We start from the raw sequence: 25,229 nt of genomic DNA on the forward strand, positions 1-25,229 counted from the left end.
ATTACCAAATACCAAATTCATCAAAGACAAGATGTGTGATGTATGTCAAAAGGGAAAGCAAGTCAAAACAAGTTTCAAAAAGAAAAAAAGTACATATCTACTAAAAGACCCCTAGAACTATTACACCTAGACTTATTTGGTCGAACTAGAACCTTAAGCCTAGGAGGTAAACAATATGCTTTTGTAATAGTAGATGACTATTCAAGATTTACTTGAGTATTATTCTTAGCAAACAAAGATGAAGCCTGTGACATGCTAATCACCTTATGCAAGAAATTACAAAATGAAAATAATGTAACAAGTTTTAGAAGTGATCAAGGTAGGGAGTTTAGAAACAAAGAGGTTGATAAATTCTAAAATGAATATGAAATAAATCATAACTTTTTAGCACCTAGGACTCCACAACAAAATAGAGTTGTAGAAAGAAAAAATAGAATGCTACAAGAAATGGCAAGAACAATGATAAACGAAAATAACCTACCTAAATACTTTTGGGTAAAAGTTGTGAATACAACTTGTTATATTTTAAATAGGGTATCTATAAGATCAAGTACAGACATAACACCCTATGAACTATGGAAAGGTAGAAAACCTAATATCTCCTACTTTCATGTATTCGGATGCAAATGTTTTGTCCTTAACACTAAAGATGATTTAGGAAAGATTGATGCAAAATCTGATGAAGGTATCTTCTTAGGCTACTCTACAAATAGCTAAGCCTATAGGGTTTATAATAGAAGAACTATTACTATTATTGAATCAATACACATAGCATTTGATGAGTCAAATAATTATAACAATAAAGTTAAGATTGATGAAAAAGAAGATATTCCACAAAAGGAAGAAAATCTTGAAATAAAATAAGAAAACAAAAATGAAACTTCAAATGAAAACATCATAGAAAATCTAGAACTACCTAAAGAATGGAGAAATGCTAAGAGTCACCCAAAAGAACAAATTCTTGGTGAAAAATCAAAAGAAATAACCACTAGAGCCTCATTGAAAAATATTTGCAATCATTATGCTTTTTTGTCTCAAGATGAACCCAAGAACATTGAAGAAGCCTTAGAAGATGATTCTTGGATTATAACTATGCAGGAGGAACTAAATCAATTTGAAAGAAGTTAAGTGTGGGAACTTATACCTAAACCCAAAAATAAATCAATCATAGGAACTAAATGGGTGTTTAGAAATAAAAAGGATGAAAATAGGGTAGTTATAAGAAATAAAGCTAGGCTAGTAGCACCAGGTTATAATCAAGAAGAAGACATTGATTACGATGAAACCTTTGCTCCAGTAGTTAGAATGGAAGCAATTAGGATGCTTCTAGCTTATGCAACCCATAAGGATTTTAAATTATACCAAATGGATGTAAAGAGTGCATTATTAAATAGATATATAAATGAAGAAGTGTAAGTTAAACAACCTCTAGGTTTTGAAAATTCAAAAAAATCCAAATCATGTATTTAAGTTAACAAAAGCTTTGTATGGTTTGAAACAACCTCCTAGAGCTTGGTATGAGAGGCTAAGTAAATTCTTGCTCAAAAATGAATTTTCAAGAGGAATGGTAGATAGCACTTTATTTATCAAAACCAAAAACAAAGAAATGCTAATTGTTCAAATATGGATGATATTATATTCGGAGCTACAAATGAAGAACTTTGTAAAGACTTTTCCAAATGTATGCAAAAAGAATTCGAAATGAGTATGATGGGGGAGTTAAATTATTTTCTAAGATTACAAATTGAACAAGCAAACAATGGGACATTTATAAATCGAACTAAATACATTAAAGATATGCTTAAAAAGTTTGATATGGAACAAAGTAAACTCATAGGAACCCCTATGAGTACATCAACAAGCCTTGATAGATATGAAAAAGGTAAATGAGTAGACATAAAACACTGTAGAGGAATAATTGGTATTTCAATATATCTAACTGCTAGTAGACCCGATATTATGTTTAGTGTATGTATGTGTGCTAGGTTTCAATCAGCACCTAAGGAATCACATCTAACAGCCATTAAGAGGATACTTAGATACTTGCTAGGAACACTTGATCTAGGTTTATGATATACAAAGAATACTGATTTTGATATGATAAGCTATTTCGATGCTGATTATGCCAGATGTAAGATTGATAAAAAGAGTACTAGTGGCACATATCACTTCCTATGACAATCCTTAGTATCTTGGTTCTCAAAGAAACAAAACTCCATAGCCTTATCAACTGTTGAAGCCGAGTATGTAGCAGTCGGAAGTTGTTGCGCACAAATTCTATACATGAAACAACAATTAAAAGACTTCAATCTAGATTATAAAACAATTCCAATAAAGTGTGATAACACAAGTGCTATAAATATATCCAAAAATCCAATTTCACACTTAAGAACCAAACATATAGATATAAGGCATCATTTATTGAGGGATCATGTCCAAAAAGAGGATATAATTGTTGAATTCATTAATACAAGTGACCGATGGGCAGAAATTTTTACAAAACCCCTAAGTGATGAAAGATTTATACACATTGGAAGAGAACTTGGGTTAATAGAAAGCAGAGAAGTGTGTTAGAAAAGTAATTTCAAATTTTTCTGATCTTCGATTGTCTAAACTAAGAACTTCAGACGACTTAACACTATAGCAAACAGGTTCAGATGACTGAACCTGGAACTTCAGATGACTGAACCTAGAACTTCAGACGACTGGGAGGCTACTGACTCTTCAAATTCCAGATCTAAAAATCTTCAGACAACTGAAGATAATCCTCAATCATTTGAAGTCACGGGATTTAAATATAAAAATCCTCTTAAAACCCTAATTTCAGCCTTCTGAAGTTCGTAGTTCTACTTGTCCAAACCTAGTTCTCTCCATTTCTCCTCATTCTCACTGAGAAATCACTCAATCTAAAGCTTGGTTCTCTCTTCTAAGGTTCATTCCACGACACCTAGGGTTTCTACAATCAGGTTTCTTCATCAAATATGCCTCGTATTAAGCACACAACCAATCGTGGCTCTTCATCTAGGAGAGATGCACAAAATCTTGACAAATGGCTTATTGCTCCCCAAGCTAAGCTTCGTTACCATGCGTCCCTTGGCACCATAGACCCCATTCTAGGTAAAGTATTGGATGTCTCGTTCTTAAATAATGAATTCCCAGATATCCTTCCGTTATTCAAAGCAATAGGATGGTTTGATTTTGTCACCCAGCAACCAAATGGAATTTTCCCTCATCTTATCAAAATATTTTATGCCAATATGACTAATGAAAATGGGATTGTCTCCTCTGAAGTCAAAGGAAGAAAGTCTTGTTGAATTCCGAAATCTTGTCTCCTATTTTCAAAATTACTCCAGGAGAATTTAATTGTCCTATGTTTGCTCAATCCTGGATTCTAGAACAAGGGTTTAACCTTGAAACCTTCCTCCCATTGATCATGGAAAATGAACCTATATACTTTGGGCATCCTTCTTTGTATAAACAACTCAGTTTAAAAGCCTAAATTTTACATAAAATTGTAGCAAATAACATTCTACCTAAACATGGTTCGTTTGATCACCTTTCCTATATTGAGTGCTTTTTCCTTTGGTGTCTTCTCAAAGGGAAGAAACTAGATTTGGCCAGTTTAATTATCAAATGGATGTTGGACAAACTAGAGTCCTCCTAAGTTGTCCTTCCTTATGGAGGTGTCCTTACTCTTCTTTTTGCCCACCTTCAGGTCTCAAACAGTTTTGAATTCTTCATAAAAAGAACTTTCTATGATCTTTTTAATGAGACCTCTCTCAAAAAAATCGGGTATGACAAAGGTAGCTCGGGTTGGTATTTAAAATCAAGTAGAATTCAGCGAGCACTTTTAGCCTCAACCTTAGCCTTAGCCTCAGCAACAGCTAATTCTTCTCCCACACAAGATCTGGATCCTCTCACGATACACCATCATGGTTCTTATCATTTCAAAGGGACTTCTCTAGTTTCTCATCTGAAGTGCCCACTAGACTTCAAAATATTAAAGAAAAAGTTACATCACTTGATCAGCACGTCACTCACATTGAGAAGTATCAGGCTAGATCTTCTTGGGGAAGTGATCCTATGGATATTAGCTCCGCCCCCCAAAGTGAAGATGATGGTTCTGATGAAGAAACTGAGGAAAATGAATAGGGTTCTACAGAATAAGGCAACCAGGAGAAAGAAGTAGAAACTAAAGAAGAAGGAAGCCAAGAAGAAGAAGAAGAAGAAGAAGGACAAGGAGATGGCTCTGAAGACAAGGAGATGGCTCTGAAGAAGAAGGATAGGATCATTAGGAAACACCTAGCATAGATTACTAGTTACTATGTAACTTTTTTCTTGTAACTCAAATGTTTGTAGTATTGGTACTTTGACTCTTTTTGTTCTAAACATCTCTTGATTTTTGGTTGTTACACCTTATTATGTAAGCACTTCCTTGATGATTATAATAATATCTTTCCTATTATGCCTTACTTGTTCTTGTTCTTTTTGAATAATGACAAAGGGGGAGAAAGGTTATTAGCAAAGATAAAATGCAAAGAATGTCAAAAGTAATAAAATTTACAAAGAATACATGGACATATGAACCTGCAAATACTTATATTGACACACTATGTTTCCTTGGTTATCTTGTTTATTTTATTGGATGCTCATAGTAAGGGGGAGTATTTTTCAAAGAAACCTTTATCTTTGATCCTTGTTTGTCATCATCAAAAAAGGGGAGATTGTTGGCTTAACTAGGCTTTTCAATCAGTTTTGGTAATGACAAACAAAGGACATTTGAACTTAGAATGTTTGAGTTTTCGTGTTTCAGGAAAACAAGGATCTTTGTGGACCATCAAGTTAAATAAACTAACAAGTGATGCAAAAAGAAGCTTAAAAGGGGGAGTATTTTTCAAAGAAACCTTTATCTTTGATCCTTATTTGTCATCATCAAAAAGGGGGAGATTGTTGACCTAACTAGGCATTTCAACCAGTTTTGGTGATAACAAACAAAGGACATTTTAACTTGAAATGTTTGAGTTTTGGTGTTTCGGGAAAATAAGGATCTTTGTGGACCATCAAGTTAAATAAACTAACAAGTGATCCAAAAAGAAGCTTAAAATAACACAATAGTGATCAAAGCATGGGAAGCTAAAACTAGCTCAAGCAAACAATCGAAGGGATTTCAAAACAAAAAAAGAAGTGGATGATCTCAAGCTTAACATATAAGGTTTTAGGAAAACCAATGTAAGTATTTCAAAGTCTAAATATCTCTTGAAATATCTTTTGAAGCTTTTTAAGGGAATTAAATGGACTTAGAGACCCATTTAAAAACCTTGGAATAAGTTTTATAACGAATGAATGAAAAAGAGTAAAACTATTTTTATTATTGAAAGTTAACATTCAAAAAGAAATCTGTTCAGAAGCCTGAAGTGACAACTTCATATGACTGAACTCCAAGTTCGGTTGACTGAAGAATTACTTCAGATGTCAGAAGAATAAGCTCAATCGTCTGAAGATTTTTCAGTGAGAAACAAAAACTGGTAAAAGTACTTCAGATGACTGAACCTTGACCTTGGTCGTCTGAACTCCACTCTTTAGTCATCTGAACCCTATCCTCAGTCGTCTAACCCTGTATCTAGTTCATTTTTTCAACAGACTTAGGAACTTCAGATGACTGAACCCGAGTGTTCAGCCATCTGAACATTGTTAACGGGCGGAAAATTTCAAAATTTTATTTTTTAAAATTAAGTTGCTTGGGCTCCAATGTTTCTAAACACTTGGGAAATACAACAACGAAACTTAAGCAATAAGGAAACTTGTTTGAATGCCTATAAATAAATGGTTTTCCAAATCAAAATACAACCAAGTATTGAAAAATTTGTCATAAGCTCTCTTGCTCTCAAAGTCTCAACTTGCTGATCGTTTGCAAACTGAATGTGCTATTTTTCTAAGATCATTGATCATCAATCCCTGAGCTCTACTTGCTGATTTCTCATCTAGAAAAAAGGGAGTTTGGTGAAATCTATTCTTAAGCTTCAAAAGTGTATTTCATTCTTGATATTTACTTTTTGAATTACATAGATTTGAATTGTACTAACTTGCTCTTTGAGTGAGCATTCTTTGTACACAATCCTCTTATTGTTTCTCTTGTCGTTTTGGACAATTCTAGGTTGTTGGATCATTGACCAAGTGTGAGTACATCGTTTGGAGAAGGCGGGCTCTAGCCTTAACAAAGGAGTGTTGTAATCGGTGTTGTTCCGCTCGGTAAAGGAACTGTGGTAGTGGAACCCTTCGGTAATTTGCCAAGGGTAAGGACGTAGACTGTGTTGAAGCTGAACCTCATAAAATCTTTGTGTCTCTCTCTCTCTCTTCCTTATTCATTGTTTTTCTGCACAATATATCTTTGTGTATACTAAAGTGCAGGTTGCAGGGCTTGAGATTAAAATCAAAGGAAGACTCTTGATATTTAGAAAGTACGTTTTGATTAACCATTTACGGAAACCCAAAAGGGAGTACGTTGGTTAATTTGTAAAAATCTTGATCAAGAGAAGCACAAACAAAGGTTTCATCTAAAGAAGGTTGCAAACATTTACACGGCAGCTAATAAAGGCTTAACAAACTTGCATGATTGTTTGAATACTTTGGTAAATTGGGTTTTGTTTAAATTTCAGTATCTTGTGGTGTGTGGGTTTTTGGTTGTGGTTATTAGTTGATTGATTTATTTTTCTCATTATTGTTTTAAAACAAGTAAAGTTTCAAAAAAGGTCAAAATATTAAAATAAACCAATTCACCCCCCTCTTGAGACAGCTATCCTAATTTCACTATATATTGAAAATTTGTATTTTTCCAACTAGTTGAAGAAATTATAAAAATAATAAAGTCAATAAATTGATGTTTAAAACAATGATATGAGAAGGAAATAATACTAAAAGAGCATTCAGAAAAAAAAAAAATTTAAGAACAAATATCTATTTTTTATTACTTTTTGTCAATTTTTTAAAATATTTTTAGAAGAATCCTACAATTTATAATCAAAATAAAGTTTCAAAAAGATAAACAATAGGATTCCAAAACTCATACTATTTTGATATTTTTCTTAAGAAAATTTCGGCGCGTGTAAAAAAATATTTGTTGGCTCAGTTATGGCACTTAGGAGAAGGGTGATTGTATTTTGATAAACTTAAAACAAGAGTAAGAAGCAAAATAAATTAATTGCCCAAACATAAACACATAAGACTTTTTTATTTTATTTTTTATAATGACTCCTTCAACAATAATTATGGTCATTCTCCAACCAAATACCTTGGTATTCCATTGTATATTTCAATTAACTTATAAATGCACATACAATACACACAAACACACTTGTTCAAATCATAATCAGTTCATAACCTAGACTTTGGTGCCAAAGCAAATCTTTCATCATCACAACCAATTTTATACCAACGTTTACAGATTTTATTCAAATACAATCACATATATCACATATGAAATGAGATTATAATAAGAACATGTTGGTACATCTCGAACTCTTTAAATTGGTATATCTCGAACTCTCTACTAAGTCAACTTAGAAGAGAATTCTTAAAGAATTAATTAGTTAACTAGAAAAAAATAAATAAATTTTGAAGTCTACTGAGAAGAAGAAAAGGAAAATAATAGAAAATTAAGCACAAAAGATCTTCTAAATCACACAAATGCCTTCATATATGTTTTGTTCTTTTGAACTTACAAGTATTTTTGTATGTTCTCTTCACATGTGATTTCGTTTTTTTGTATGTTTTTTTGAATGATGGAAAATTTCGTTCTTTTGAATCACATGTAAAAACATCCAAAAATTGTGCATCAGTATATTAGTTTCTCTTGTCTTTGTAGGTTCTCTTTCGTTGCTCCCTTTAAAGATAAATGATTTTCGAGCACATAAGTGTATATATCTTCCCTCCCTTATGCTTGGAAAAATGTCTTACAAATATTCAACAGTAGTAATCCAAGGATAATTCAAAATAAATCAAGCAATATTAAAATATTAAACTCTCAAATCATTTAGTAAATAGCATAAGTTGAATTAGAGAAGTAATATTTGGCCATTTAGAGTTTCCTTCTTATTTGGATATGAATTCAAAAATGTCGAACTTTTTTCTTCAAGATGAATATCTTGTAATAAAGGTAAAAGGATAAGTAAATGAGTTAATATTTTAATAAATATGAGTTAAATTTTTTTAAAAAGTATTTATTTATCATTTTTTCTTTGTATTATTTTAACAAATATGAGTTAAAATTTTAAGAAAAAAATATTTTGACTCTTTAGGTCAAGTTAGGCTTACATTAGGTTGGGCTTAGATTAGTTTGGACTGAAGTAAGGTTTGGCTTAGATTAGGTTTGGGGTTTGGGCTAAGGTTTGGTTTGAATTAGATTTGGGCAGAGCTGACTCAAGGTCCTTAGTAGGTTGACTCGGGTTAATGGGTAGGGTTGACTAGGCATACGGGTTGGGTTAGCAAGGTATTTAGGTAAGGTTGACCAGGTAAACGGGTTGGGTTGGCTAGGTATTCAAGTAAGGTTGACCGAGTAAACAAGTTAGGTTGACCAGGTATTTGGGTAGATTTGTTGACTCTATGACTTCGATCTTATTTTGATAATGACAAATCACGTTGTTTCTTACCTGTGCACTAAACTTATGAACAAGGTTAATTCTTAGAACGCATGGATGGTAAGGACACAAGGAAGCCATAAAGACCAGAAAGACCATGAGGCAAAAAGAATGAAAACATTTTGTGTTGTACTGTAATGCATTGTAATATTTGGGTCTGTAATAATTATGGTCTGTAATATTTACATCTCATGCATGATTAAGAATTAATGCTCAAAAGGTCATAGATTGACTTTAGGTCCCCAAGCTCTTCATGAATAATACTTTAAGCTAAAATGCCTTACTTATACAAATAGGGATACATCTTTTTCAAACCTAAAAAAATCAGGGCATACTTTGTTTTTTAAAAATGGCCTCGGTCGACCGACTGTAGTGCGTTATAAATGCCTCAACCGACCGACCACATACACGTGGCCAAAAGTCAAAGTTTTGACTTGGCTCGGTCGATCGAGCAAAAATGAACACCTCAGTCGACTGACCTTCAAAGACCGGCGAACCGAACAGCTGGCCAGGCGACCAAATCTACGAAGGTTTGAAAAATTGTCTTGACTTAGTCGACTGACACATCACATGAAAAATTGAACCTAAAATATTTTTCAAAATTTTTGAGTCTGTTTGGACGATCGACACTTTAAGACGAGCGACCGAACCTATCAGATTTGCGAGTTTTTATCGCACAAAAAAAGGGTTAATGGTTAATTAATTTTTTCCAAAATACCGGTCGTGTCCCCAATGGTAACAATTTTTGGGAAACTTATAAATACCCCTTCATTTGCCTCAATTAGTAAGAGATTAGCATTTTTTATTAGCACAAAAACCTCTGAAAATTCTTGAGCTATGTTTTTCATATCCTTTGAGAGAGCTTTGATTCTCAATCTCCACTTGTAGATTATTGCACTTGGTAGATTGATTGATTGTTATTGTGAGCATTCACATTTGTTTTCAAAAATCCTAACTCTCGCATACTCATTTTGATTTTAAAATCTTTTGAGAGTTAACCTTAAAGTTCTTCCCATGTTTTTATTGATACATATATTTTTTCTTGGGAAAAACTTTCCATAGCTTGGGTGTCTTTGCATATTTATTGCAAGACTCAAAGGCTTCATTTGTGATTATTGAAAAATAATTTTTGGAAGCTAATCTTCACTTCCACCTATACTTCTTTGTTGAAATATATATATTTGTGGTAGATATTTCAGTGCGCTTTGAAATCCTTGATAAATACATTTAGTGCATTACACTTTAGAAACAATGATCATACTTGTTTACATCACTCACATTCGCATATTATACTTGTTTTAAGAGATATATTTGAAATACTTTATCAAGCATTAAATCTTTATCATATTAGAATGCATAGATGTAATTGTCATACATATATGCTTGTGTAAGAAACATCTATTTTATACACAAAATTTATTACTTGTGGTTGTATTCCAGGCATGGCTTGAGGGAGTGTTGATCTAGTCCATAAGGATCAGTTGTAAAGATTGGGGTCAGCCCTGATAATCTGACCTGGGGTTTCTTTTGCTCAGTAAGGAGAGGGTGTTGTAAATGGTGTTACTCCAATCGCGAAGTGAGCTTTAGTGGAATCATCTTACCTGTGAGCTTGAGGTGGGGATGTAGGCATTGTTCGCCGAACCCCGATTACATATTATGGGTGTCTCTCTCTTTGCTATTTATCTTTCATGCCCATGTATGTTCATATTTGATATATCGTGTATGTTGTGTATGATTTAAATTGCTTACTATTTTAATTGCTTCACATACACACGTTGGATAGTCGGGAAATACTAACTGTGCTATATCTGTTTTATTCATCTGTTCAGTCAAATATTGTTGGGTAATTGGTATTTGCTTAGATAGACCCTAAGTTGCAAAATAATGATCGTGATTTTGATTAAACCTAGGAAGAATTTTTAAATACCCAATTTACCTCCCCCCCCCCCCCTCCTCTTGGGAATACACTAATTCCAACAATTGGTTTCAGAGTCTCGTTGCATTTTGACTTAACCTTTTGTGTAAAAGATCACGATGGCTTGGGTTGGTGTATCTCCATCATGTGTGGGAAGGTTATCTACAAACCCTCTAATGTTTTACGGTGAAAATTTCACCAGAAATTTAGAATGACTATCTTTATTAAAGCATTAAATTGGAGGATTTGGAAAGTTTTTGTTGAGGGAAATGTTGTGCCTGTGAAAACTATTGATTATGTTAAATTTCCCAAACTAGAAAATGAGTTAAATGAAAATGACATGGACTCAATGCAAATTAATTTTGATGCTATGAACACCTTATTGTATGCTTTAGATACTAACATCCTTCATGAAGTAATGGCATGTCAAAATGCTAAAGAAATATGGGAGAAACTCGAGAAGAGTTATGGAAAGAGTAATCCAAAAAAGGCTATCACTCCAAGCGAGTCAAGCTCAAAGGATCATGGAGGAGAAAATTTGTGCCTCATTGCTTTAACGGATGAAAAGGTAAATTCCTCTCCCTTTACTTCATTAAATGATTACTGCAATGATCGTGATAAATCTTGTGAAAGTTCTTGTAGTGAATCTGATGATGAAAGCATGCCAACTTATGAGGAACTTAAAAAGGAATTTATTAAAACTCATAGGTCCCTTGTTAAAGTGCTTAAACATTATACTACTTTTAAAAACAAGAATGAGGCATTAGTGAGAGAACTTGAATCAAAAATTCATGTTGAAAAGGAAAAAAGATTTGAAAATCAAAAAGTTAGTAAACAAGAATGAAAATTTGGAAAAAGAGCTTCATGTCTTGAGATCTCAACGAGTGATAGTAAAAAGGATCTTCTTATTTCAGAACTTGAATCTAAAGGAAACACAATGACCAAAGAATTCATAAAACTATAAGGTGTTTGCAAAGGCCTAAAAGATTTAAAAACTCAAGGCCTAGAAAGAAAAATTGAGGACCAAACTAAGACTATTCATACATTTACTAGGAGCAAAGAAAATTTTGACAAACTCTTAGGCTCACAAAAGATGACCTTAGATAAAGAAGGTATAGGTTATAATGCAATTAAAAATAGGAACAGAAAGAACCTATACATGGGGTGTAATAACCCAAAGAATAATGGTATTTAAATAATAAAGAGGGAGGGAAATGGAAACAGAAACAGAAGGGACCAGAAGACTTCGTTGATGACGTTGCACTTTGGGCTCGTCGACGAGGGTGTCCTTCGTCGACGAGTAGATACCGAGAATAAATCTAGGCGACTCTGAATTTCGTCAATGAGGGGGGAAGTTCATCGACGAGTTGCCTTCTTGACCTCATTGACGAGGTGACATGGCTCGTCAATGAGGGCCAGTGTATAAATAGTGTTAAATGAGGATTTTTACATAGAAATTCAACTGGACTCTCTCTCTCTCTTCTCTCTCTACGGTTCCTCTTCCCTCTCCCCTCGATTTTGGCTCCGTTGGCAGCTAGATCAACGATCTGAGGCCACCACGACGCTCCTAGGAAAGTTCTCTATAAATCTGTCGGAGCGGATCGTTGGTTGGACGAAATTGGATTTCATCTCAGATTTAGGGTAAGGTCTTTTTGTCAAATTTTGGCTTTCCAGTAGTTGTAGAAAATGTATTAGGTGAACAAATAGTAATATTTTGTTCTAGAAAATATTATTTTCAGGGTACTGAGTGGGGATCCCTGCGGGTGTAAGGCCCGTTATGGTAAAGGATTTTAGCAGGAATTAGGTGAGGGAAATATGCTATGTTAGGTAACTTTAGTATGATTTCAGTATAAATTATATGTTTTTACCAAGTTATTATTTAGAGTAGGAATTTATAGATTTCATCAATTATGTTTAAGATGTTTTAAATTACCGTGTGGCATAAAAATATGGATACAGTACGGAATTATGTTTTACAGTATTTATACAAAAACATGTTTTACAGTATTTATACAGAAACATGTTTTATAGTATTTTCAGGATTATGTTTTACAAAATATACAGACACGGAATATGCTTTATAGTATACCATGATTATACAGTTTTACAGCACCATGACATATAGATTTACAATTAATTTCAGAAACACAGTTAATATAGATACAATTTATTACAATGTCATGATTAATACAGTTATCACAGAATCATGGTAAAACAGATAGTTGTATATAGAAGCATATTATATAGTATCAGACCTTGATGGACCATTACATATACAATTTACAGAACACGGTACCGTAGTTATATACAGTTCAGAGTGCAACCACATAGTCAGATAATACGTGGTAGATAAGTCGATTGTGCCTATGTTGTAGACAGACTCCCCATTAGATATGGGTTGAGGAGGGCCGATCTATATGATGGAGTATAGTGGTTTATCCTAGTAGGCCAAACAATGATAAATCCCGCCTATGGGCTGCACAACCTTGACATGAGGGGTTAAATCATGACATACAACTATCCATCCAGGGAAGTTTTTCAGCTATTATTATGTATATACAGTTTTACAAAACAGAGAATATACTTATGTACATTAGAAGTATTATGAGTAGAAACCTAAGAATGGATATGTAACATGGATATAAGTAGTGGTTTATATTATTTGTACATGATTATATAGAATCAGACTTTTATAGAATTGTAACTCATTTGCCACACACTAGCAATAGCATGTTTTGTCTTACTGAGCGTTGTCCCGTCCCAAAAAATTTACATTTTTTTCAAGTGATCCAGTTAGGCGAGCAAATCAAGCTCGCAGATAGAAGGGAGTCACAATGCAGGCCTGTCAGTAGGGTGAGTCTGTTGGGGAAGGGAGTACTTTTGTAAAGTCCTAGTTCAGTTATATATGTATATTTTGACAGCATTTTAGCACTCTAGTATTGTGTATTTGTGATTATGATTATATGAACTCAACTTCTTACTGCTTAGGTTGATGGTTAAATTTAAACTAGAAGGTATCAAAGCAGTGTAAATTATAGTATAGTATATATGTAATTTTAAAAAATAAATTTAGTAGGTCATTATAAATATGATTATTACCTATTTTATGCGGCATTAGTAATATTTACCATGGAAATTATGATGATGAAATATTATGTTTGCAAAATAAGTATTTTATTATTGCTTTCAGGAAAATAATAAAATGATACAAAGATTTTTCAAACTAAGGAGTTTATATGATATGTCAGCGTAAGAGCCGACGATACTATATGAAATGCCGGCGTAAGGGCCGAGGTTTTATATGAAATACCGTCGTAAGGGCCGAAGGTTTTATGATATGTTATATCGACGTAAGGGCCATAATTTACAAGATACAAAATGTTGGGGTAAGGACCGAGAATTTTATAAGATAAGTTATGCAAAGTTTTATGAAAATATTAACATGACATATATTATTATGAAATGGTCATGTATCATTGTTTGGAAATATATCATATGTTATCAGAACCTGGTTGACAAGGTTTAGGCTTTCACGAAGAACGGTACTGTAGCTATATAATCACGATCATTGTTATGTTAGTGTTATCGCTTGTCGTAAGGGGCAGTGGGAGATCGGCAGTCGAAGTGGTTTATTGTAGCACAGGAGTCCCTCTGGTGTTTGGACTAGAAGGGGCAGACCCATTGTACTTACAGACTTATGTTGATCTAGTGTGGTTAGCCAGCCATTACTAGGTCCAGCCTTCGGGTGTTTTCCATGTACAGTTATATAAGATAATTTATTTGTATAAAAACTCAGTATGTTATACCATGTTATGGTAAAATATGTTTTTCCCAAATATGTTACAAATAGTTTTAGCAAGTATGATTTATGTACTGTTATATGTATAACGCGAAAATACCCATGTTGCCACACATTGATATTAATTTATTTTCCTTACTGAGAGATGTCTCACCCCAGCTATATAAATATTTTAAGAGCCCCAAATAGAAGAGCGGATAGAACTCTGCAGCGTTAGAGTTTAGTTGTTATACCCTGTCTGAAGGGTAAGTTAATTTGCTAAGGTTTGACAGATTTTTGGGTGGTGACCTTAGGTTACTTTTGGATATTTTGGGATACGTGTATGTATACGACAGTTGTAGTAAACTCTGGTATTGTTTTTATTGGTAATTTGATGTGTGTATGATTTTACATTCTGCTTAGGTATCCGTGTTGTATTTCAAGTATATCCTTGGTACCCATGGGTCCAGGTTGATTATGATTTGCCAGGACTATTATATTGGATATTATTATAGAAAAAACAACCCTCTTCATATACAAAGGCAAATACTCTTTCTTTTATCATTCCTTTGCAAAATCTATTTGAGTAAGAGTATTCTAAAATCATCCTACATTGTTTACCAAAGCTATAACTCTCCTTACTTTGATTGTTTGATTAATATTTGATTGAGAGTTTAGCTAAAGTTTCTCCCCCCGATTTAACTAATAAATTCATTGTGTGGGGAAACTTTTTAGCTAGTGAGTATTTGCATTATTGTAGACACCCTATTTTTACCCTAACCAAATAGAACAAGGGATCCCTTCTCATTATATTATTATTATTATTACCTTATTTTTATCATTATTATTATTTATTATTATTATTATTATCATTATTATTTTTAATATTACCATTATTATTGTTATTATTTTTATCTTATTTTATTTTTATTTTTATTATTAGTATTTTTATTTTATTATTTTACTATAATTATTTTTATTCAGTATTTATTACTAGTATTATTATTACTATTACTTTACTATTGTTATTATATATATATATATATATATATATATATACTATTATTATTATTATTATTATTATTATTATTATTACTGTTTACTATTATTATTATTATTATTATTACTATTATTATTTTTTCTATTACCATTATTATTGTCTTCCTATTACTATTATTATTATCATTATAAAAAGAAAAAAACAAAAAAAATATAAAAAAAAGGAAAGGATTTTAGGGTTTTGGGGGTGAGAGCCTATTTATTGGCTCATTCTCACAAGCCAAAGAGGGGTGAGGGGGGGTGCTTGTGCGGAGGCCAAAAGAAAGCAAAAAAAAAAACTCTCCTTTCTTCTTCTTCTTCTTCTTCTTGTTCTTCTTCTTCTTCAGTTTCCCGAGCACTGCAGCTCCAACCCACCTTCCCTCTCCCTTGTTCTCCTCTATTATAGATCACCCGTCACGACCATCACCACTCCACCAGCAAACTCCATCACCACCGAGCACAACTCCTTTGCCATAACCATCCTCTGCTCCAACCGAGCACTCCCTTCGCAACATAGTACCAGGAGCAGCTCTCTGCTGCAACAGCAGGCCCCAACCACCATCAACCTTCTCCAGCCTTTGCAACACCAGCCACCCGAAAGCAGCTCTCCAGCCAACAAACAATCAGCACCAGCTGAACACGGCAAAGCCCACGGCCACCACTTCCTTTGCATCTCCAGCCAAGGCCACAATCAGCAACTCCAACCGAGCACTCCCTTCGCAGCACGCCAGTAGAACAGAGCAGCAGACCCTGCTACTGCTGAAACCTCCTCCGGCCACCCTGTTCCCTGCACAACACAACTCACTGTCCATAGCATCCCTGCCAGATGAAAGAGAATTTCTTGTCAACATTTTGGATGAATACATGTACCCTGGAAAGTTGTGTGTTTTCATGATGATTTGCTTATGTGAAGTTAGTTATACCCTGTTTTTTTTTTTTTTTAATATGCTGCTAACACACTGTCATTGTTTGTGGTTTGATGAGGACGTTGTTTTGATGCCGAGTGTTCGTGATTGATCTTCGGCAATCTTGTGTTAATTTCTGAGATCCGGCGGTACCCCCTCTGTAAGCTCCCCTGTACACACACGCACACAGCACCCTGGGAGTTTCCTGCACCCACACATACACGCGTGCGCACGCACAACACATGTGGTCTTTTGTCTTATATATGTTTCAAGATTTTTCTTTTATTATTTTATTCATGGTATGTTAACTTTGTATCATATTATTAGTATTTTAGGATGTTGATAATGTTATATATAGCATGTTAGTGTTTTAGTATATTAATATTTTAGTATTTTAAAATTTTAGATATGTTAGGCATTTAGCAAATTAGTATTTGAAGTAGTATCATAAATCTAATTTAGTATTTTAAGTAACCATGTATGTTTAGGAATATAGCATGTTAAGTAATTTTATACATTTATTATTGTTATGAGACTTTTAAGTATGTTGATATGCAAAGTGTTATTTATTATGGTAAGTTTAATGTTTTAGGTAACATAATATATTTGGTATTTTGGTATCATGCTATTATATCATATATTTAGTATATATAGTATTAGGGTAATTTGTTACATATTATAGTATTTGTGAATATTTATTATTATTATTATTATTATTATTATTATTATTATTATTATTGTATGTATTACGGTATGTTTGGTCATTTTAGTTTATAACGTACGTGTAGTATTTTAATAATGGTAGGTTCATTCTTTTAGTCTGTCGCGACGTCCCGGGAGCCCATGTGCCCCGGGCAGCGAAATAAAAATTAATTTTATTTTAATTTTTAAGGAAAATATAAAATGTCGGAGTCGCCACTAACCTTTTAGTGTGGTTAGAACATATGATTACTACCCCGTTAGGGGTAGAATGGGTCTATGTTTCCAGAATTAGGCTCGGGAGTTTGGTTGCGTGAGGGGAAGGTACAATCACCCCCTACGTGCCCGTTCTTACGAATGGTACCTAATTAATTTGAAATTATCCCTAAGTTAATCTAGTAAGTTTTTAAATTACTTCTTTTTATGAATTTATAAATACATATGAAAAATAAATAAATAAATAAATAAATCAATCAATATAATATATACATATATATTCCCTCAGAGCTTAAGGTACGTGATGTCCGAACGCTCATACCCCCGCAATAAAATCATAGGAATATACATACAAAAATACTTAATAAAATAATACAAAAATACTAGAAAGAGTAAATGTTGTAATACAATATAAACATAGAAAATAGTAAAAAATAAAAAAATATATGTGATAATAATAAGGCTAATACATCATAATGATAATACACTACATGTAATAACTATTCTACTATGATAGTGATACATATATATATATCTCATAATATTAATAACATATAAATGTTAAGACAATATTTTAATATTATATATCATAACACGTAAGTACTAATATTGTACAATAATAGTATTATTAGAATGATAATATACCTATATCACACTATTAGCAATAGTAATACACATATATTATAACAATACTACTAGAATACTAATACACATATACCACAATAATATACATATATCATAATAACCCAAAGCCTCAATAACCCAAATATTAATAATAGAGGAGATTTTTAATAACAAGGTAGTGAATCACGTCCTAGAAGCTAAATTAATATAATATGAACCAACATGGAAATAAATAAGACAAGATAATGGAATCGAAACAAGATAAGTACACAATGTTAATCCAACCCTAAAAAAAATGTACATCAATATGGAAAGTAATTCAAAGCCTAAAATAAGTCAATTAGTATGGAAACATGTGATAGTAATATGGAAACGTATCTATCCTAAAACTAATACACAAGTTATATGGAAGCAATTAATCCCTAAAATTGATACACAATAACAATATAGAGACAGATTAAATAAAACACTACTCAAAACCCTAATAACGTAAAATAGTCAAAACCCTAAAATAAAACAATAACCAAAACCTTAAATGATAATATCATGAAAATAATGTAAATAATCAAGAATCATGAACATGCGTAAATATTACAATCCTAAATAATAAAAAATAATACACAAAATCCCTAAATATCATATAAACAATAAACATGATAAATATCCTAAATAAATCAAAAAGCCTAAATAATATCTACACAATAAAACAAATACCCTAAATAATATGTAACAATAAAAATAAGTATATTATAATGATTACAAAAAAATACAACGATAATATAAGCACTTTAAACAAATATACAACAATAAATAAGGATATATAATAAAGATAAAATATTAAATAATAATCCAAAACCTACAACAATATTAGATATCAACATTTAAACTTTAAACATTAAAACAAATTCCTACAATAAAAATTCTACAATTAAAAAAAAAAAGTTTGCATGTGAATATTAATGGAACAATCATCACAACCTAAAAAAAAAAACTTCCTATAATAATCATAAAAAAAAAAAAAATTCTGTGCATTGTGCAGGCACAGTGTGAGTGTGTGTGTTCACTGTACATATATTGTGTGCGAATGAGTGAGTGTGTGCAGGGGCGTGTTCCAGTGTGTGAGTGGTGTGAGGGTGTGTGTTCTGTTGTGTTACATGAAGGATGGAGCAGGGACCGATGGCGGCAGCTGCTGTGGCGGTTGGGAGCTAGAGGAGAATGGTCGCTGTGGTGGAGGTTGCTAGAGGCGCTGGGCTTGGAGCAGCTGGGCTACTGCCGTAGGCTTGGCCGGCGACGACAGTGGCAGAGGAGGGCGGAGACGCTGGGTTGCAGTCTGCCAAGAAAACGTCGGAGAAGGAGGTGCTGTAGTGTGATGACAGATGTATGGGAGAGGCTGGCCGTGAGGATGGCTGGGGCTGGGTTGGCCGTGGCTATATGGAGGCTTGGATATCGTGGGGGCTGGTGGCGCAAGATAGGGAGAGACAAGAGAGATGGGAGAACGTGGGAGAGAAGAATGTGAGAGAGAAGGGAGTGCTGCGATGGAGGCTTAGAGGGGCTGGGAGCTGTAGCAAGATAAAATTTTTTCTTTTTTGTCTTTGGTTTTTGGCTTTTCTGGCTGTGCCCTTGGCCTCTCCTTTTATAAAAGAATTTTTGAAAACCCTAAGACAAACTTCTTTTTTTGATTTTATTTTTCTTTTTTTCTTTTTTTTTTTATGCTTTTATTCTTATGGTAATAATGAGAATAGAAATAATAATAATAATAATTATCATAATAATATAAGTATCAATAAGGTAATAATAATAATAATACTACTACTAATAGTAAATAATAATAAATAATTATAGTAAAAATAAAAATAATAAAGATATTATCAGTAAAATAATAATAATAATAATAATAATACTAATAAAAATAAAGTAATAATACAAATATTAAAAGTAATAATTAATAATAATAATAATAATAATAATAATAATAATAATGATAACATTACTAATAAAGATAAAGATAATAAAAATAATAATAGCCAAAATAAGATACTAATGCTAAAAAAAATAATAATAATAATAATAATAATAATAAAAATACTGGCAACATAATAGTAAAGTACTAATAATATAGGAAAATAAAAATAATAATAATAATAAATATATCCAAAATAATAGTAGTAAAGTAATACTAATAATACTACTAGTAATAATAATAAATAAAAAATGCTTATAAGAAAGTAGTAATAATAATAATAATAATAATAATAATAATAATAATAATAATAAGAGGGGACCCCGTGTTCTATTTATTTAGGGCAAAAATAGGGTGTCTATATAGTCTATATTATATATTTTATATTCTAGTATTATTGGTCTATTTTGATATTTTAGCTCCTATTATATATTTAGTTTTATGGTATGGTGTTATATGTAGAATCTTAGCAAATATCATATATTTATATCTAGTATTTTGTATTGTGCTAGTTTTAGTATTTTAGCTTGTATTATATATATGGATTAGTATGTATTGTGGTATTTTAATTTTCTAGTTTATTAGTGTTTTTTTATCTTTATTATCATGTTTAAATTATTAAATTTGTTATTCAAAACCTCCCAAGCTAGTATTTTCACACGTAGAAAAACCCTATAAGATTTCAAAATTTGGGAGAGTATTTTCTTAAATATTTTCTTGGTTTTTTATTCCTATGATTTTAATGCTAGGGTATGAGCTTTTGGGCTTTACGTACCTTTAGTTATGAGGGAATATGTAAATATTTATATATTACTTACATTTTTATGTTATTTATTTATTTATTTATTCATTTTGCATATATATTTATAAATTCACTAATAGAGGAGTAATTTAAAAGACTTATTAGATTAACTTAGGGATAATTCCAAATTAATTAGGTACCATTCGTAAGAACGGGTGCGTAGAGGGTGCTCGTACCTTCTTCTCGCATAACTGAACTCCCGACCCTAATTCTGGTAACATAGACCCATTCTACCCCTAACAGGGTAGTAATCATGTGTTCTAACCACACTAAAGGTTAGTGGCGACTCTGACATTCCTTGTTTTCCCTGAAAATTAAAACACGTTTTTATTTCGCCGCCCAGGGCACACGCTCCCCGGGACGTCGCGACAGTTTGGCGACTCTGCTAGGGACATTAGAGAGTCAAGCCATTAATTAATTAGAAATTATTCCAAGTTCAAATTTAATAAATCTTTTAATGACTCCTTATTTTGTAATTCGTAAATAACCTTGATTAATTGTAAATATTTTACTTCCATAATTTACAAACAACCTTAATTAATTAAAAATATTTTGTTTCCTAATTTTTTGAATATTAATTATAGATATTCTATTTCCAAATATTCTGAATAAGCATATTAATTGTAGATATTTTGAATAAGCATATTAATTATAGATATTTTGTATACTAATCGTAAATATTTTGTTTCCATATTTTTTTTAAGTAAGCATATTAATTAAAAATATTTTGTTTCCAAATTTTTCAAATAAACATATTAATTGCATATATTGTGTTTCCCTATCTTTTGAATACATATATTAATTGTAGATATCTTGTTTCCATATTTTTAATAGCATATGAATAAATGTGGGGATAACGGGATTAGGTTAAATTTAAATTCACATACTCTCATGCTCTATACCCGAGCTTTACCTGCTAAGATCAAAAAGGAGTGTAATACAGTTTGTCCCTACGTGGCAGGGCTTGTGGGGACTTGCGAACCACTTCACTCAGTTTAAACTTTATCCAAACCCCTTTTGGGTGAGGATGGAGGTTAGATTGGGAACCTTTTTATCAATAGGAATTAGAGCCTACCCACACATACTTGTCTATAGTCTTCCCTAACTAGGATAGAGCCATGAAGAACCCTATATATACGTACTTACCCTAGGTTGGGACAAGAGCCACATCCTTCTCCACGTATAGTATGTTGTATATATGTTGTGAGATACTTTGTATTATATCACGCATTTTGCATCCATTTTAGACATACATACTACCTAGCCAGTATTTTGAAAAAGCCCAATAATGAGACCATGGCCCACCCTTTCAAAAAAAAAAAATAAAGTACTTGGCCCAAGCATTTTAAAATATGGGTCGGCCCAATCCTTTTCAAATAACTCGGGCCCAATGCTTTTTTTAAAAAAAAAAAAAACAAGCATAGAACTGACCTTTCCTTGAGCAAAAACTCGGCCCAGACCTGATTTTCATAAAGGGTCAAACCCAGATTTCCAAAAGTGGGCCTCGGCCCTATTACCTAAAAATTTGGCCCAACATTTTTCAAGTAATCCAAGCCCAACTCCTTTTAAAAATAGGGTCGGATCCTATCATAAAATATATTGAAGCCCATATTTTAAAATACTCAAGGTTCAAGTGCACATTAAAATCCACAAGCTTGCATTGAACAAATCTAATGGATTGACTAGCCTGAGTCAACCCCAACCTCAGATCATAATCTAACCCTTCATAGCATCTGAGGTACATGGACTGTCATCAAGGAAAGAAATGGTTAAGGGAAGAATTGAATTGAAATTGTGGTCCATTAATGGTCGTCTTAATCTTGAAATCTTTCATTAGCAGGATGTTTTCAGAATTCTGGCAAAGTAGTTATTTAGGTTACATCGCATTCATGCTCTTCATTTCATGCATAGCCATGCACGATAGGTTGCATACATGTTAATATCCCTAATTGTATGTATTTGTGCACTAGGTACACCCATGCATAAACACCCATGGCATAACATAATCATGTATTTCATGCTCAATTTTATAACCATGTATGCATAGTCATCTCCAATGGGTCAATAATCACATTCAAATTATCTTTAAAACCATGGTCCAAGGTGATAGAATTGAGATCCAGGATTCTAGTATTGAGCAGAGCAAGATGATCTCTCTACAGAAAAAGGTTATGATCATGGGGACCCATTGCATGATCATAGTAGGAATGTAATAAATGCCATCAGGTTAGAAGATTAATTGGTATTCAACTTTAAAAGTGAGCTCACATGATACAGAAATGATATGCTTGATCATTTAAGGGTGATAACGAGAGGAATGCATCCATACTTTTCATTTAAATCATTTTGAAATTGAATGAAATAAGAATGTCTTTTGGTCTCATCTCATTTCATCCTCTTTAAACCATTACCTGTGCCAAATTTTGTCCATTTTTGCTTGTATTTTGTGTAAGTAACATAGGAAATGGTTTTTCCAGTACAAAGGACTTTGAGCCATTAGCTGGTTTTGAGAATCTATTCAATGTGGCAGTAAAAAAAAAGAACAAAAAAAAAAGACGATAAAAAAAAAAATGAAGGATAAGCCTCCAAGTTGGAGTTTAGTAAGGACCTCACTTCAAGATGTTGTCAATGAGTCTTATTGGGTGAGGATTTCAAAATGATGAAGAGTTGTAGGAGAAGTAGACAGAAATGACTTATCAAGCCTTATCATGCATTTGTTGAATGAAATCGACGAACAAAATCTCCTATTTTTGTCTTCTAAATTATGATTGGTGTTTTAAGAGTATAATGATTGTATTCTGATCAAATGAAGGGTGGTTATCTTTGGTCAACCAATTTTCCCATAAAAAACCAAACAATGATTTACCATTTATTAACTAAGTTGAGCTTGAATGTTAAACAATTCTTTTCTTCAAAGTCAATTCATCAGAAATTCAACCTGAATTTGGGTCTCCTAGTATTTGACAAATCATTTGAGGCAATGAGCACTACTAAAATGATGGCAGACCATCGTTCTGCTACCCAGAAGAAAGTCAAAGAAGAAATCCTTTACAAGCCTCTTTTTGAGCCTGAACAATTCAATTCTTAATTAACCCATCAAAGGGTCACACCCCACGCTGGGGCAGTTTGAAAAAAATCAGTCCCAAATAGAATTCAAATGAAAATGAAGTTAAGATTCCTTCATAAAAGGAAAAGCCAAAGTTGTGGTAAAAGAAGAAGAAGAAGATGAAAAATGAAAGAAAAAAAAGAAAGAAAAAGAAGAAGAAAAGGAAGAAGAAAGAAAAATAAGGGACATACTATATATGTGATCTTTGACCAAATTAGCCTTGATGAAATCAATGATTTTGAGACTTATTTAACTCTTTTCTTCTTTAACCCATACCACTAGCCTACATTACGGTCCAAATGAAAGCCCTGACCAGATTGGTATATGTTGTTGTCTCAAATGATTTGTCAAATTTAAAGTTGAGTTTGAACTACGTAATGACCTGATCCTAAAAAAGTATGTAGGCAACTTGTTTGAACAACAAGTTCGGTGAATACTCTACGAATACTGCACCACAAACTGGAGCAGAAATGTTTATTAGGGGATGAGATTTTTGAGCCTTAGTTTCCTTGTTATTAGTGAAACCTAAATCCTAAGCCTACATTTCGTCCTATGTCTGAAAGTCCACCCTAAGGTTGGAATATCGATCAGGCTACTTAATAAGACACTAGTTATAATTCAAGACAGGGAGTTTGAGATAAGTTTGAAATAAGTAAGAATGAATCTCTAAGTGGTGATACAATGAAGAAGTTATGGTTATGAGGCTAAAAAAAAAATGATGAAAAAAAAAAAAAAAAAAAAAGGTTTTGCCCATTGATATGATTCTCTAAGCTAGCAAAGTTACATTAGTGTCAAAGTACTAGTAAAATTTGTCTCCTATTTAACTAGCACAGAAAATCAAGCAAAATAAGCAAGTTTGTGCATCTCATCGATATTCCCATTGAGATTGAGTTATCTGATTGCATGCTTATTTATTTAAATTTCAAAGGGATTTTAAAACATTAAGGATGCAACCCCAAAGAACATCCTTATGGAGAAAATGTAAAATGGATAGGATTAGCTACAAATCTATCTACTGAGATAGGTGTCATGCCGAGTTTCAGAGGAACATATTTAGGGACATCTATGTTAGATGGCAATTCAAAAATATGGCCAAGATTAGAATTTGGTTTGTTATGGGCTCATTGGGAAATTGGTGCATCGTCATATAAAATAAAATAAAAAACACCCTCCTTACTCTTCAAAGCTTTAAAAGAGGATGGATAGTCAAAGGGTTTTAGAATCATCAAAAGTTTCTATAAAGAAGATCCTTATGGAGAAAGAACAATCTAACTAGGGCAAAAGTCATGTGAAGTTTCAAATATTTGCTTATTCATGAAGAATTGAGTTTCAGTGGGACCCAGTCAAGCGCCTTCATATCAAATTGGAGTTTGAAAACAAGGTCACGATCAGCTATAGATCCATTCAACTGGGGAAGATTTTGTGATTTGCATTTGAGCCAAGTCCATCACCTTCATGATCAGATGAAGCAAGAAAATTGAGCCAATATCAATTATAAATCCATTCAAATGCGGCAAGTTTCATGCAGAAATTTGAAAACATGGTCAAGATAA

Source organism: Malania oleifera, chromosome 1 (genome assembly GCF_029873635.1).
Source record: "Malania oleifera isolate guangnan ecotype guangnan chromosome 1, ASM2987363v1, whole genome shotgun sequence".
Taxonomy (NCBI): Eukaryota; Viridiplantae; Streptophyta; class Magnoliopsida; order Santalales; family Ximeniaceae; genus Malania; species Malania oleifera.